This window comes from Quercus lobata, chromosome 7 (assembly GCF_001633185.2).
Source record: "Quercus lobata isolate SW786 chromosome 7, ValleyOak3.0 Primary Assembly, whole genome shotgun sequence".
Lineage (NCBI taxonomy): Eukaryota > Viridiplantae > Streptophyta > Magnoliopsida > Fagales > Fagaceae > Quercus > Quercus lobata.
The window spans coordinates 10,939,906-10,954,021 of record NC_044910.1 but is presented as its reverse complement, the minus strand read 5'-3'; the positions used below and the strand labels follow the sequence as shown (position 1 = coordinate 10,954,021).

Below are 14,116 nucleotides of genomic sequence, written 5' to 3'. Positions count from 1 at the left end.
AGGGATCCATTTATTTATACTATTATTTAAGGGTCATTCTACCATATCTTGAATTTTTTTTTAAAATAACAATAAATATTAAAAAATTTAGTTAATTGTCATATTTCAAAACAATTTTGAAAAATAACATCTCGAGTATCTAAAACTCGAGTTCCATCTTGGAACTCGAGTTTTTAAGTCTCGATTTGGAGAAAAAAAATTGCGCTAAAAATCGAGTTTTAAAGACTCGATTTTCATAAATTGCAAAAAACGCCGCTATAGGGATTAAAAACGCCACTATAGGGATTAAAAACGCCACTATAGGGCACCCTAAACCTGATACTTACAAAAATTTTTTACAGAAAAACGCCGCTATAGGGTTTTAAAACGTCACTGTAAGGCTTAAAAACGCCAATATAGGTGAAATTTTTTGCATAAAACTCGAGTCTTAAAGACTCGAGATCTATGTGGCATTTTCCCACTCAGAACGCGAGTCTTTAGCACTCGAGTTCTAATATGGATCTCGAGTTTTAAAAACTCGAGATGCTACTTTTCTAAATTCTTTCAAACCGTTCCTAACTTACTATTTTGAATCACCATGTGGATCTGTTCTGCACAAAACCTCACCATATCTCCTCTCCTCTTTCTTTGAGGAGGTACGGTACCTAATTAAATCTAAACCTTTAAATAAATAAAAATTTGATCTGGACCATTTATTTAATTTGGAGTAATTTAGAGTGAATACTGGCTACCGGTCAAACAAGTTATATATATAAGTAAAAAAAAAAAAAAAAACCAGTCTTCACTGTGCGCTTCTCCTTCTCAAAAACAAAATTCTCTCTATCACGCTTCTTTCTCTTTATCACGCTTCGGACTCTATATCACGCTTCCGATTCGGTTTATCTAAAGAACACAGAATTTGGCTTCTTCTATATTAGCTTCTTCTCTTACTAATCAACCACAAGAACCCAGGGCAGCTAAACAATACCCAAAGAAGAAACAGTATCGGCCGTTCTCTGCCCGGCGACGATATTTGAAATAGGTTTGTCTTTCTCTTTCTCTTTCTCTCAGACGAAGTTGATTTTACTACTAATATACAAATTATTAAAGTTTCTTTGACTATCAACGCATGATTTGTATTTAGTTTTATTCATTGTTAGTAATCCCTAATGCTATTAATTGATTTGGGTTTTTATTTTTATTATTTTGATAGGAGATTTGGGTGTTGTTTGTTAACTTTGTTTCGAAAGTTGGTTTGTATCTTTATTCTTGCATATGATTTTGATTTTAGGTGTGAACTCTTAAAATTTGGGTTTTGGGCCAAGCTTAATGCAGAGGAGCAGCACCTCCTTTGTTATGCATTTATGTCCATAATATTAGTCTTTGAATAATTTTATTTAAGCATATGTTTTTACTTTTCGGCAAATTTTTTTTTTAAAATTTCAATCCATAAGCTCTTAAATTTCTTTTCTTATTTCATCAATCAGTAACACTTCTCCAGCAATAACAACCAATGGGCTAACTCATAGACCCAAAAGGATTGAATTTGAAATAGGAATATTTTCACTAGATTAGTTTTGGCTATAAGATATACCATAGAAGTTATTGGTTGGGTACTTTGTTGAAATTTCACTTTCAGCTTTTCAACTTATGAGTAACTCGACATTCAATTATGTTTTTTTTTTTTATTGATGATTTTACAGATATACTTACAAGCTAGGGCATAAATTGTTCAATGGTACATATGTTTGGAGTCAACAATATCAGTTTGGAGCATCTCCTTATCCTGGTCAAAACTCTCTACAAAGTGTAGTTATTTTTGGTGACATGGGGAAGGTTTGAAGTCTATTGGAAAATTTTATGTACATCTAAAGTATTAAATCCCATATTGCAGCCATGGCTAATCAATGACTCGGGTGTGGGTTATTGTAGTTAATTTATATTTATCATCAGCAACATATTAATTTATCTTGCTTAGCTTTTTTTTGTTATAATATTAAATGTACAAATATCTGCCTGATCTTACAGTAGTATATTCAATTTCTCACTTTGAATGCACAATAATTTCATTCTCTTAAACTCAGAATATTGATCTCCAAGATCAAATCTGCCATGTATTGAAAATTTGTTGCTTTAAGTTTTAGGATCAATGTTTAAGATCATGAAGCCCTATCCAATTTTTATGTAGTTTCTGGAATTTTGCTTAAACCTTCCCTCTGCAGGATGAAGCTGATGGTTCCAACGAATATAACAATTTCCAGCATGGCTCTCTTAACACTACTCGAGAGCTTTTTAGAGACTTAAAGAACATTGATATAGTTTTCCACATTGGAGATATTTGTTATGCAAATGGATACATTTTACAGTGGGACCAATTTACAGCACAGGTTGAGCCAATTGCATCAACCGTGCCATACATGATTGCAAGGTTTCATCTTAATATATCACTCATAATATTTGAGCTTATACTTGTCTTGTACCTTGTCTTATGTGCCACTTGGTGAACAATCCTCACAGTGGTAACCATGAGCGTGACTGGCCAAGGATTGGATCATTCTATGGGAATATGGACTCTGGGGGGAGAATGTGGTGTGTTGGTGGAGACTATGTTTTATGTCCCTGCTGAGAACAGAGCCAATTTCTGGTACAGGAATATCATTTCAAACTTGTTATGCTTTCCATTCACCTATATGTCTGTGTTTTTATATGAAAAAGTAGATTGCTAAGTGATTGGCATTCACCTATAGCTGTGTATTTATATGTTTTATTAATATTGTACCAGTACAATCTCCCCATATATGGCCTACAATAGACTTAATTTCTAGATGTGCAAGAAACTGGTGTAAACAATATTATTTTCATTTTCCAGGTACTCCACCGATTATGGCATGTTCCACTTTTGCATAGCTGACACTGAACATGACTGGAGGGAAGGAATTGAGCAATACAAGTTCATTGAGAATTGCTTGGCATCAGTCGATAGGCAAAAGCAACCATGGCTAATTTTTCTTGCACATCAAGTACTTGATTATTCATCTAGTATCAGTTATGCAATTGAAGGATCATTCAAGGAACCAATGGGGAGGGAGAGCCTGCAAAACTATCAAAATTGGTGATTTTCTTGGAACTGAAGAAGAAGTACTTGTGGTGAGGACTTTTGCTTCAGAATACAGCTGTCTTAGAAAGGATGGTTATATCTTGGTCTAAAGAATCTCAGGGCAAGGTCAAAAGGAAAAGGCAGTTAATGATCATCTACTAACACTTCCGAAAGGGTCACTCAATGATCACTGGGTATCAGTGACTTCTGGAAGTGAGGAGTATTGTCTTAAACATATGCGTAGAAATCAGTATGAAGAAAGTCTATTTAGATGTGAAGATGATAGGTAAAAGACTTGATAGAAGCCTTCATCAGTTGTGAATTTTCTTGCTATTTGTTAATATTTAATTAAATAAGGTTTTTTTTTTTTTTGTGTTTCTTTATATCGTCATTTGACTTTTATGGCACTTACATGTTATTCTAGTTGATTAGGAGTTTAAAGATAAGGTTTTGAGATCTGATGTAGTTCTTTTATGGAGCTTACTGATTACTCCATTTTCTTTGTAATACATTATCAGCTATAGGCATTTATGAGATTGATTTTTACCTCTCTAGAGTGGAGCTTGATAATTCTTTTTTTTTTTTTGGTTCCAACTTTGGCATGTAACAATTTACAGCTAGAATACAAACACAAACAAAGATTGTTCATGAAAAGAGCTTCCTGGACACAAACATAAGTCCAGACTTCATTATGATTGGTACGTAAGAACCTTTAGACAACGGTAGCTTTGACATGGAGAAGCTTCATTGTTTCTTTAGGACATAACTCTTGCATATAATATTCAAGCTTTACAACTGAGGCTTTATATATATGCTTATATTGCGGTGTAAATATTAAGTATAATAATTCCTCTAGTGCTATATACAAAATGGATTAAATTTAATAATGTGATTATACAAAGTTTCACCATTGATTGACTAATACAGTTTTACTGTCTTGAGTAACACAATTTCAAGGGAACAAATGAAATGCGACCGCCATCATACATTGCAAAGTACAAGGTATTAACCATGCTATGGACCGAACTCAGTAAACCAACCAACTCCAAGGAATCACAATGTTGGTAAAAGCGCAAAGTACCACAGCTCCAGCACTTGTAGCCTCTAAAGCTAGGTGTATTAAAAGAAGCACACTTTAGGCATGCTTTTTTTGTACTTCTTTATTTTTCAAAAAAATAAACCAAAACTTAATTGTATTCATAGTATCTTAACACTATTGATATAAATCATTAATTTGGTATATAAAATTCAATGTTAAGATGTGCTACTATATAAGACCAATTTGGGACCACAATCACTCCAGTCCACCATTCATCTTATATTAGCTAATTCTTATAGATTTATAATTATTAAGTGATTGACTATATAACAAAGATATGTAATTAGTGATTGCTCATTATAGTTACTTAAGATTTAAGAAAGGATATTGCCAAAAAGTACTCATTTAGCTTATCCAAAAAATAAAAATGACTTAACTTGCATTATTTGTGGTAAAATTGCAAAATGATGGGCTTCTATTACTTTCATATGAATTAAAAAAATTATTTTATATCCATTTACATGATTATTTGATCTCTTAATTGTCGTATTTTCCATTAATAATTATTTTTAAATTTATCAAACTATTTTTTTTTTTAAACATGTGCCTCACATCAATCTAGTGCACACTTGTACTGTGCCTAGGCTTCAACAGGCGTTTTCACTTAATTGTGCCCTACACTTTACTAACACGAAGGAGTTAATAATAGATTTCAAGTTGTATGAGTTCAAGCCATTGAATTATACTTAAATATCAATTACATTTTTGCATTCACCCAAAAACAGTATGGAGCATAAAAAGTTACAACATGTCTATCAATACAATAAACAAACAAATAGAAGGGAGCACATGTTAGCTTGTCTAAGTAGATTGCCCTATGTTACCACAGTTAATATCTTCAACTCATCATGTCTCAATCCCAACATAAAACAAGGCTATTACTAAAATGTTAGCAATTCATCCATTTCATAACATATCAGACCAAAATCTTGACCCGCCCATCATGTTTAACTCTTCTCTCTCAATTCATCTCTAAAAACTTGAGCACAAATACAAGTAAGCTTTATACTCGTATATACAGAACCAAAGTTGCATTTATAATTCAGCATCCGTACGAAGTAGAAGAAATTAAGTCATTTGGTGGGTCCAAAGTGTAGTCACATGTGATATTCGTACTCCATAATATGAAAATGATACAATCAAATGTGAGGGAAAAAAAAAAGAACCACCAAATATGACAAAAATACAGTTATATGTGATGTTGGTATTGCGCAATGTGAGGATGTTACCATAAAACATGAGAAAAAAAATCACCGAATGTGACAACAGTACAGTCATATGTGATGTTGGTACTACACAACGGGAGGATGATACCATCAAATGTGAGAAAAAAAAATAAAGGAATCACCGAATGTAACAAAAGTACAGTCATATGTGATGTTAGTATTGTGCAATGTGTGGATGGTACCATCAAATGTGAGAAAAAATAAGAGAACCACAGAATGTGACAAAAGTATAGTCACATGTGATATTAGTACTGTGCAATGTGAGGATGATACCATCAAATATGAGAAAAAATAAGGGAACTACTGAATGTGACAAAAGTACAGTCATATGTGATATTAGTACTGCGCAATGTGAGGCTGATATCATAAAATGTGAGGAAAAAAAATAAAGGAACCACCAAATGTAATAAAAGTACAGTCACATGTGATGTTGGTATTGCGCAATGTGAAACTAGTAACATAAAATATAAAAAAAATAATAATGGAACCATCGAATGTGACAAAAGTACAGTCACAAGTGATGTTGGTACTGCATAATGTGAGGAAAAAAAATAAGGGAACCATCGAATGTGACAAAAGTATGCTTTGTGAGATTGGTACCATAAAATGTGAGAAAAAAAAAGGGAACCGTCAAATGTGACAAAAGTAAAGTCGCATGTGATGTTGGTACTGCGTAGTATAAAGATAGTACCATAAAATGTGAGAAAAAATAAGAGAACTATCGAATGTGACAAAAGTACAGTTACATGTGATGTTAGTACTGCGCTTTGTGAGATTGGTACCATAAAATGTGAGGGAAAAATATAAGGGAACCACCGAATATGACAAAAGTACAGTCGCATGTGATGTTGGTACTGCGTAGTATAAGGATAGTACCATAAAATGTGAGAAAAAAATAAGAGAACCACCGAATGTGATAAAAGTACAGTCACATGTGATGTTAATACTGTGCTTTGTGAGATTGGTACCATAAAATGTGAGGAAAAAAAATAAGGGAACCACCGAATGTGACAAAAGTACAGTCACATTTGATGTTAATATTGCGCAATGTAAAGATAGTACCATAAAATGTGAGAAAAAAATAAGGAAACTACTGAATGTGATAAAATTATAGTCACATGTGATGTTGGTACTGCGCAATGTGAGGATGGTACCATCAAATGTGAGGAAAAAAACTAAAGGAATCACTAAATGTGGCAAAATACAGTCACATGTGATGTTGGTACTGCAAAATATGAGGATGGTACCATCAAATGTGAGGAAAAAAAAAGAAATCACCGAATATGACAAAAGTATAGTCACATGTGATGTTGGTACTGTACAATGTGAAGATGGTACTATCAAATGTGAGAAAAAAATAAGAGAACTACCAAATGTGACAAAAATACAATCATATGTGATGTTAATACTACACAATGTACGGATGGTACCATCAAATGTGAGAAAAAAATAAAGGAACCATTGAATGTGACAAAAATACAGTCACATGTGATGTTGGTACTGCACAATGTGAGGATGATACCATTAAATGTGAGAAAAAAAATAAGAGAACCACCAAATGTGATAAAGTACAATCACATGTGATGTTAGTACTACACAATGTGATGATAGTACCACCAAATGTGATGTTTTGGTAACCTAATATAACAAGTTACTTACTAGTGGATACCGTACCCTCAAAAAAAAAGGGGGGTACTGTAGAATTACCCTTAGGGGTTGCTCCTGTTTGGACTCGATTTTTTTTTTCTGTCAAAAATACTCTTACAATCTACGTTTAAGTAGGAGCAAAACTTAATAAAAATACTTATTTAACTCCCACATAAGTTCCTCAAAAAAAAAAAAAAAAAAAATCCCACATAAAACACTATTTATAAAACAAAAACTACCATTGAATAACCTCCTTCACGCTTTCAACTTCCCACTATAAAACAAAAACTCTTCCCACTAATTACATACAATCCCACTACAGAATACAAACTTCCCACTAAACTACTGTGAAAATTCAATCTTCTACAATCACCATAAGGGCTCCCTTATTCTTGGGCTAGATTTCTTTTCCTTACTAATCATATTCAGCATTTTTTTTTTCTTAAGACTTTTTTTATGGTCATCAGCAGGTTTTTTCGTTCCATAGCTTTTCTTTTCTGCAGGCAGAGAGGTGCATAATATGCAAAGTGGTGCCGGTGAAAAACGGAAATAATTCTGTAAGTGATTTCATTTCTCCAGTATGGTCATTTCAGAATTCTGATGTGTGTACTAGAGGGCTCTTTTCAATTCCATTAAAGAGGAATAATACCATTATCAAGTATTGGTCTTTGTGTAAGTGTTCGTGCGTGTGTGTGTGTTCAATTTATCTATGGGTCATAGTGCATTTTTTTAGTCGCAAAAATTAAATTTTAAAATTGTTCATCAATTGGCTTCAATACTACATATATACATATGTTATTTACTACCTACTGCTGTATGGAAACATTTCTTTAAAAATTAGAAACTATATTATTTATGATTTTATGTTTTAAACTAGGCTCTTTCTTATATGGATTTATGTTAAATATTTTTATTCATATAAATTTGAGGATGTTGCATTTGCCCATTGATGTTACGCATTTGTCAACTATTGAACACATCCACAAATGAATAGATGATTTGAATTTGAATTTAATTTTTATGAATAGGTTGTGAGTGAGTTTGCATTGTCATTGGAGTCTAATACAATACACCGTCATCAAAATTCAAGAAGAATAAACTCTATTTACAAAAGCAAAGGACTTTTTTATCATAGCTATTGGCAGCCTGTCTTTTGATGAGGATTTCACAATTCACAATTGGTTTTTGTTGAATGTTGGTCTGTTACTTTAACAAAAGCATTCACATTATGTTATCAAGTTTTGATATTTAGTCTTTGTTAGGATTGTGTTATTTTAAATATTATCAAGTTTGGATATTTATTCTTGGTAGGACAGTTTTTTTTTTTTTTTTTTACTACTACTTTAGGACTGCAATGGTTAATGAGATTGAATATCTTACTTACTTATGAAGTAACAATGGTGCAATACCAATGTTGCCTCCTATTTAGTGTTTGCTATTTTTCTTATTTTTAATTCTTACTCTCTTTTTTTTGGGTCTCTTTTTTAGGGTCACATATCAACAATTTTGCCGGATTGCATATTGGATATATTAGATGAATTCGGGTGAAACACTTTACAAAACATATTGTATGACTCAAGGCTCATATAAAGTGGTAGTAATTAGTTGTTTAAGAACTTTTTTATAAAAGAAATTATCCTGAATATGTCTATATTTATCAATTTGCGTAATTCTACGTTGGATTCAATTTACTGTTTTTTGGAATGGTAATGTGCATATCATTATTAATTGAAACTCCTACAGTTTAACTTTATTTTTCTCAATCACACCTTTTCCATATGAAATTAATTATCCCTAACAACTTTGTGCCTTTCACTACAACTTCTTTTCATTTTTTACAAGAAATTCATTTTTAAAATAAAAGATAATATTGCTCACGTGCAAGCCTTTCCTGTAAAAAAATTTATTTATTTTTTATTTTATTATTTGCTTTTTTAGGCATTTGAAACTTTTGTTATGGATGCGTACTTAGTGGATACATTTGAGGACTAAGTGTCCACCTTTTGGGATTAAAAAAAACTTGGTGAGAGCCCTGAGAGGCGTTCTCATTAAAAAAACAAAATATAATACTATTTAATTTTTTTTTTGGTGTCTTTTAGGCATTTCAAACTTATTTTTTTTATAGATATGTACTAAGTGGCTGTGGCTATATTTTAGGACTAAGTGGCCACCTTCTAGGAATTTTAATAAAATAAAATAAAATAAAATAAAACTTCACAATGTTGAGCCTTTCCCATATAAAAAAAAAAAATTAATACTATTTATTTATTTTTTTTCTTTTTAGGCATTTGAAATTTTGTACTGGAATTGTGCCAGTACAAAAAAAGTAAATTACTTTAGGGCTTGGTTTCAAAAAATAATAGATGCACCAAAAACAAATTATGTGGCTTCATATTAAACTTTGAGAATAGGTGGCCATCTCAAACGATATTCTTGGTGTTTTAAAAAATTAATACTTTTAAATTTTTTATTATTTTTTTAGGCAATTGAAACTTTTGCTTTAGAATTGTGATGGTTTATAAGAAAAACAAAAAACTTCTAGGCCCGGGTTCAAAAAAATAATAGATGCACCAAAATACAAAAAATAAAAATTTATGTGACTTGATTTTAACTTTGAGAATAGGTGGACTTTTCAAGTATTCATGGTGTTTAAAAAAGTTTGATACAATTTTAAAGATAACTTCACAACTTCCATTACACAGCCAAAAAAAAAAACCTTCATAACATGAGAGCCTATCCTATTAAAAAAAATAAAATTAATGCTATTTAATATTTTGGGGAGGGAAATTTCAATCAATTGAGCTACAAGTAAAATACTAGAGCGCGTGCTTAGAGGCTCTTTTATTTTTTGGGTAAAGGTTAATTTAGAATATTTATTATAATTTGAGATTACTATATTTTCCAATCATAAAAAAAAAAAAAAGAAAAGAAAAAAACCTAGGGGTGTGATGAGTATTATGTGTTTGCAAGTGAAATAATTTTTTCATCACACCTCTAAGTTTTTTTGTGATTGAAAAATGTAGTAATCTCAAATTATAATAAATATAATAAATTAACGTTTACCCAAAAAATAGAAGAGTCACGCGCGTGCTCAGAGGCTAGTTTAATTTATTGAACTTGAACCAATAATTGGTTACATAGTTGACCTAAAAGCCAATAAAATTATCAAACAGGGAGAGAGATGGTTAAGAAGCATGTGACATTCAACAAGAGAAATATTATATAAATCATGTTATTGTATATTAATATTTCACAAACCACTCATGTGATTCATAATAAAAACTATTACATAATCCAAGCCACTCAGAAACCATGGGACGTGGCACTTTATGCGATTGTAATTCCTTTACTTGCTGAAAAATTATACTTTTCAAGCTCATACTTGAGGGGAATTTAATCCGTATTCCCTAGCCAGGCACTAAAAGCTAAAAGTATGGTAAGAATAGAAACAAATTCATTTACATAAAAAGGTATTAATAAAAAGAGGTTATTTACCACGATGCACCCTGGTGTGGTGGTCACTCTAGAAATATAAGTGCTTTTGGAGTGTGGGGGGCAAGGACCAAGGTTTAAGACTCTAGAAGAGAATTTCAGATTAGAATTTCTATCTCGTATCAAAAAAAAAAGAAAAAAAAAAGAGGCTATATATGTTCAAAGCATAATTGAACTTTCAAAACATAAATTTCAGTCTCATAAAATCATTTGAAAATTAGCACTGAATGATTACTTATGACTAAATTACCACATTTTCAACATGTTACTATACCCAAATTAAGAAATGAACTTCCAACATTTAAATGAGTACTAATTTTATTTATTTATTATTATTAATAACAAAATGAAAAATGTAAATATAAATTTCTTTGATCTTACCGTATACTTTCGATTCTAATAGCATTAGCATTGGGGAATAGTAATTCCAAATGTAGGGGATATTTGGCATTTCAAGCCCCAAAATGTATTGCATTAGAAAATGCTATTGCTAAGTATTGCAAAATTTTTTGCAATAGTGCTACAGTGCAATTCTAAAGATAGAATTGCACTGTAGCACAATTCTAAAAAATAAAAACTAATATTTTATTGTGATGGTGATTGGGAGAAAGAAAGAATAAATGATGATGATTGGAGGAAATATTATTTTATTGTGTAGATATATTATTTTAATGAATAGAATAGGAAAATAAAAGTTTGGAATTCTGAAAGTATTGTAAAATGAGATTGTATAATTGATAAAGTAATTTTTTGAGATGAGAAAATAGAATAAAGTAGCATTTCTTGATGTTAATGCCACATAAGTTTAAAACCTCAAAAGCAGAGCATATTAGAATTTCTCTTTTCTAATGAATTTAACGGATATAAATAAGAGAAGGGCATTAGAAAAAGAAACCAATAAAAGTTTACAGCAAAAGAAATTCGGAGCCGGCTCATTGAAAGAAGCCGATGATGTCAGCATGGCGGCTCGGCTTACCTTATTGCTGCTAAGCCGATTGCATCACTTTAGAGTTCAGGTGTTGCCGTGTTCCGTGAGCCCTTCAAATTCAGAAACAGAGACTCATACTTTTTTTTTTTTTTTTTGGAGAAGGAGAGACTCTCATACTGTGAGAGAGAGAGAGAGAGAGAGAGAGAGAGAAGTATAAGACTATGGTTTCTTGAAAAAAAAAAAAAAAAAAAAGAAAAGAGGGTAAAAGTAAGCTATTTGTTTGGACGGTGATGAATTTTTTTTTTTTTTTTTTTTTAAAGAGATTGTTTTAAGAGCTCTTTATCATCACCATGACACTAATTTAATTAGTTTTTGGGAGTGAAAATAAAGTAATTAAATTTTTTTTACAATTATTTATGTCTTTCACAACAAAAGTGGTGTCAAAACTTTTTAAAAATAATTTATTAACAATTATCGTTTGTTAACACGATCTTATAGAATAAAGGTCATATTAATTGGTGTTTTTAAGGTAATTGTTAGGACTAATTATAACTTACCTACTTGTGGTTTGGTAGAAATTTAAGTTGCCTAATCATGGTTTGAAATTTGATACTTTATCCACTTGAGATTAACTCAGGCAGGATTCTGTTACTCACGTCTATAAAATGTGAGGCTAAATATGTATTTTTACTCTCTTTTATATCCCTCTCCTCTCAAAACATAAAAGAATTAGAGAAAACAAGATGAAAGTTTTATAAAAATTATGAACAAACATTACCATCACCATAAAAGCTTCTGTCAAAAACTTTACCTTGTATGTTTCTTCATAAACAGGCAAATAGCGGAGCTCATTGGTCGATTCCCCCCATGATTCAATTAGCATCAAAGCCTTGTTACGTTTATTAACTACAGTCTGAGGATCTTCAATCAACTTCACCATCTCATCAAGAACTCTCTCAACTGCTGCCTCCGAGAAAGCCTTCTTACAATTCTTAACACATGTTTCAAGCAACACCAAAGCCAAGTACTGAATCCTAGGACTCTTCAACATGACCTTTTACTTCCACGGATCAATTCAACACTGTTAATCTTTTCAGCATTGATCATGTCACAAATATCAAGCTTATTGGCCCAATCAGGCTCATCAAGGTTCTCCAAGGTGGCATCTTCAATGATCTTATCAGTCTGGTTTGGGCCTTGGAAAAGCTCCTTCATATTGAAGCTCATTGAACTCATGCCTGCAGTCATCTTTCGGCCCACCTCACCTCCAATCTTGAGGCATTCACCAAAGGCACTAACTTTATCCATCAATTTGTCACTAATACATCATCCTTGATTCCAACATTAATTTTTTCTCCTTTGGGTACCGCTGCTGGGTCATCCCCAATCTCAAGGGCCTTCTTGTTTACAGCATGATTAATTTGGGTTAGCACTTCTGTGAAGGCAAACCCAAAAAATACCCAATTTTATTATTTTATTATTTTTATCCTAAAGAGAAACTTCTATGGTGGTAATGTTTCTTTTTAGTTTTTACAAAAACCTTACTTTTTGATCTTGTTTTCTCTTTTTATTTTTTATTTTATGTTTTAAGATGAGAGAAACATAAAAGAAAACAAAAATACATATTTAGCCTCATTTTTAACAGAGGTGGGTAATGAAACCCTAATTGAGCTAACCTCATGTAGGTAAAGTGTCAAATTTTAAACTATGGATAGGCAACTTAAATTTTGACCAAATCACAGGTGGGTAAGTTGTAATTAACCCTAATTGTTTTTATTTTATTTTTTTATTATTATTATTATAATGATTAACCCTAATCGTTAAAAAACAATTTTAGTAAAATTTTGATACCACTTTTATAATGATTAACCCTAATGGTCCAATTTTTTTTTTTTTAGTTACAATATTTTTCATTTTTGTAGTTAGCCCCCCTCTCAAAACCTTAGGCCCCCTTTCTCCACAATAAGTCTAACTAGCTTACTCAAATAGCAACTATCCAACCAAAAAACTTAACCAAAAAAAAAAAAATATATATATATATATTAATATATATACACACACAATGGTGATTGCATTTTAGCAAAAAAAAAAAAAAAAAAAAAAACTATTTTACCACAAAGAACTAGAAAATCATGTGTTATCGGAGAAGCTAAAACTAAATTTTTTACAATTACAATAAACTGGTATAAATACTAGTTGACTGTAGCAAGTTGTTAAAAATAAACACAATATTTTTATTAAGATTATATCTCTTCCTTCAATTAAAAAACTCAAAAAAAAATTTAAAAACTCAAATTCTCTCGCTTCCTTTATTATTTTAATGAATTGTTTATATTATTTTAAATGAAGTTATTAAAAAAAAATAGAACATTTAATATGACGTGTATTGTAAAATGAGGTGATAAAATAGATAAAGTAACTTTTTGATATGCTAAAAGTTAAAATTTTTAACACCACCAATGTGAATGCTTTAACTTCAACAAAAAAAAAAAAAAAAAAAAAAAAAAAAAATCCTAGCCAGCTTAGTATTAGAAAAAGACATTATTTTGTTTTTGTTTGTCTTTGTTGGTAAATGATTACATCTTAATGTATTTAGAAATGACAATTTTGAGTATTTATAATTTTTTAATATTATATGGATGCCTATT

The 14,116-nt window shown here is 31.0% G+C and overlaps 2 pseudogenes; one reads left to right on the top strand and one right to left on the bottom strand.

Moving 5' to 3' along the window:
- Positions 1-495: 495 nt before the first annotated feature.
- Positions 496-3,624, top strand: LOC115951566 (annotated as a pseudogene).
- A 6,831-nt stretch (positions 3,625-10,455) lies between these two features.
- LOC115951565 lies at positions 10,456-13,149 on the bottom strand (annotated as a pseudogene).
- Between the last annotated feature and the right edge of the window lie 967 nt (positions 13,150-14,116).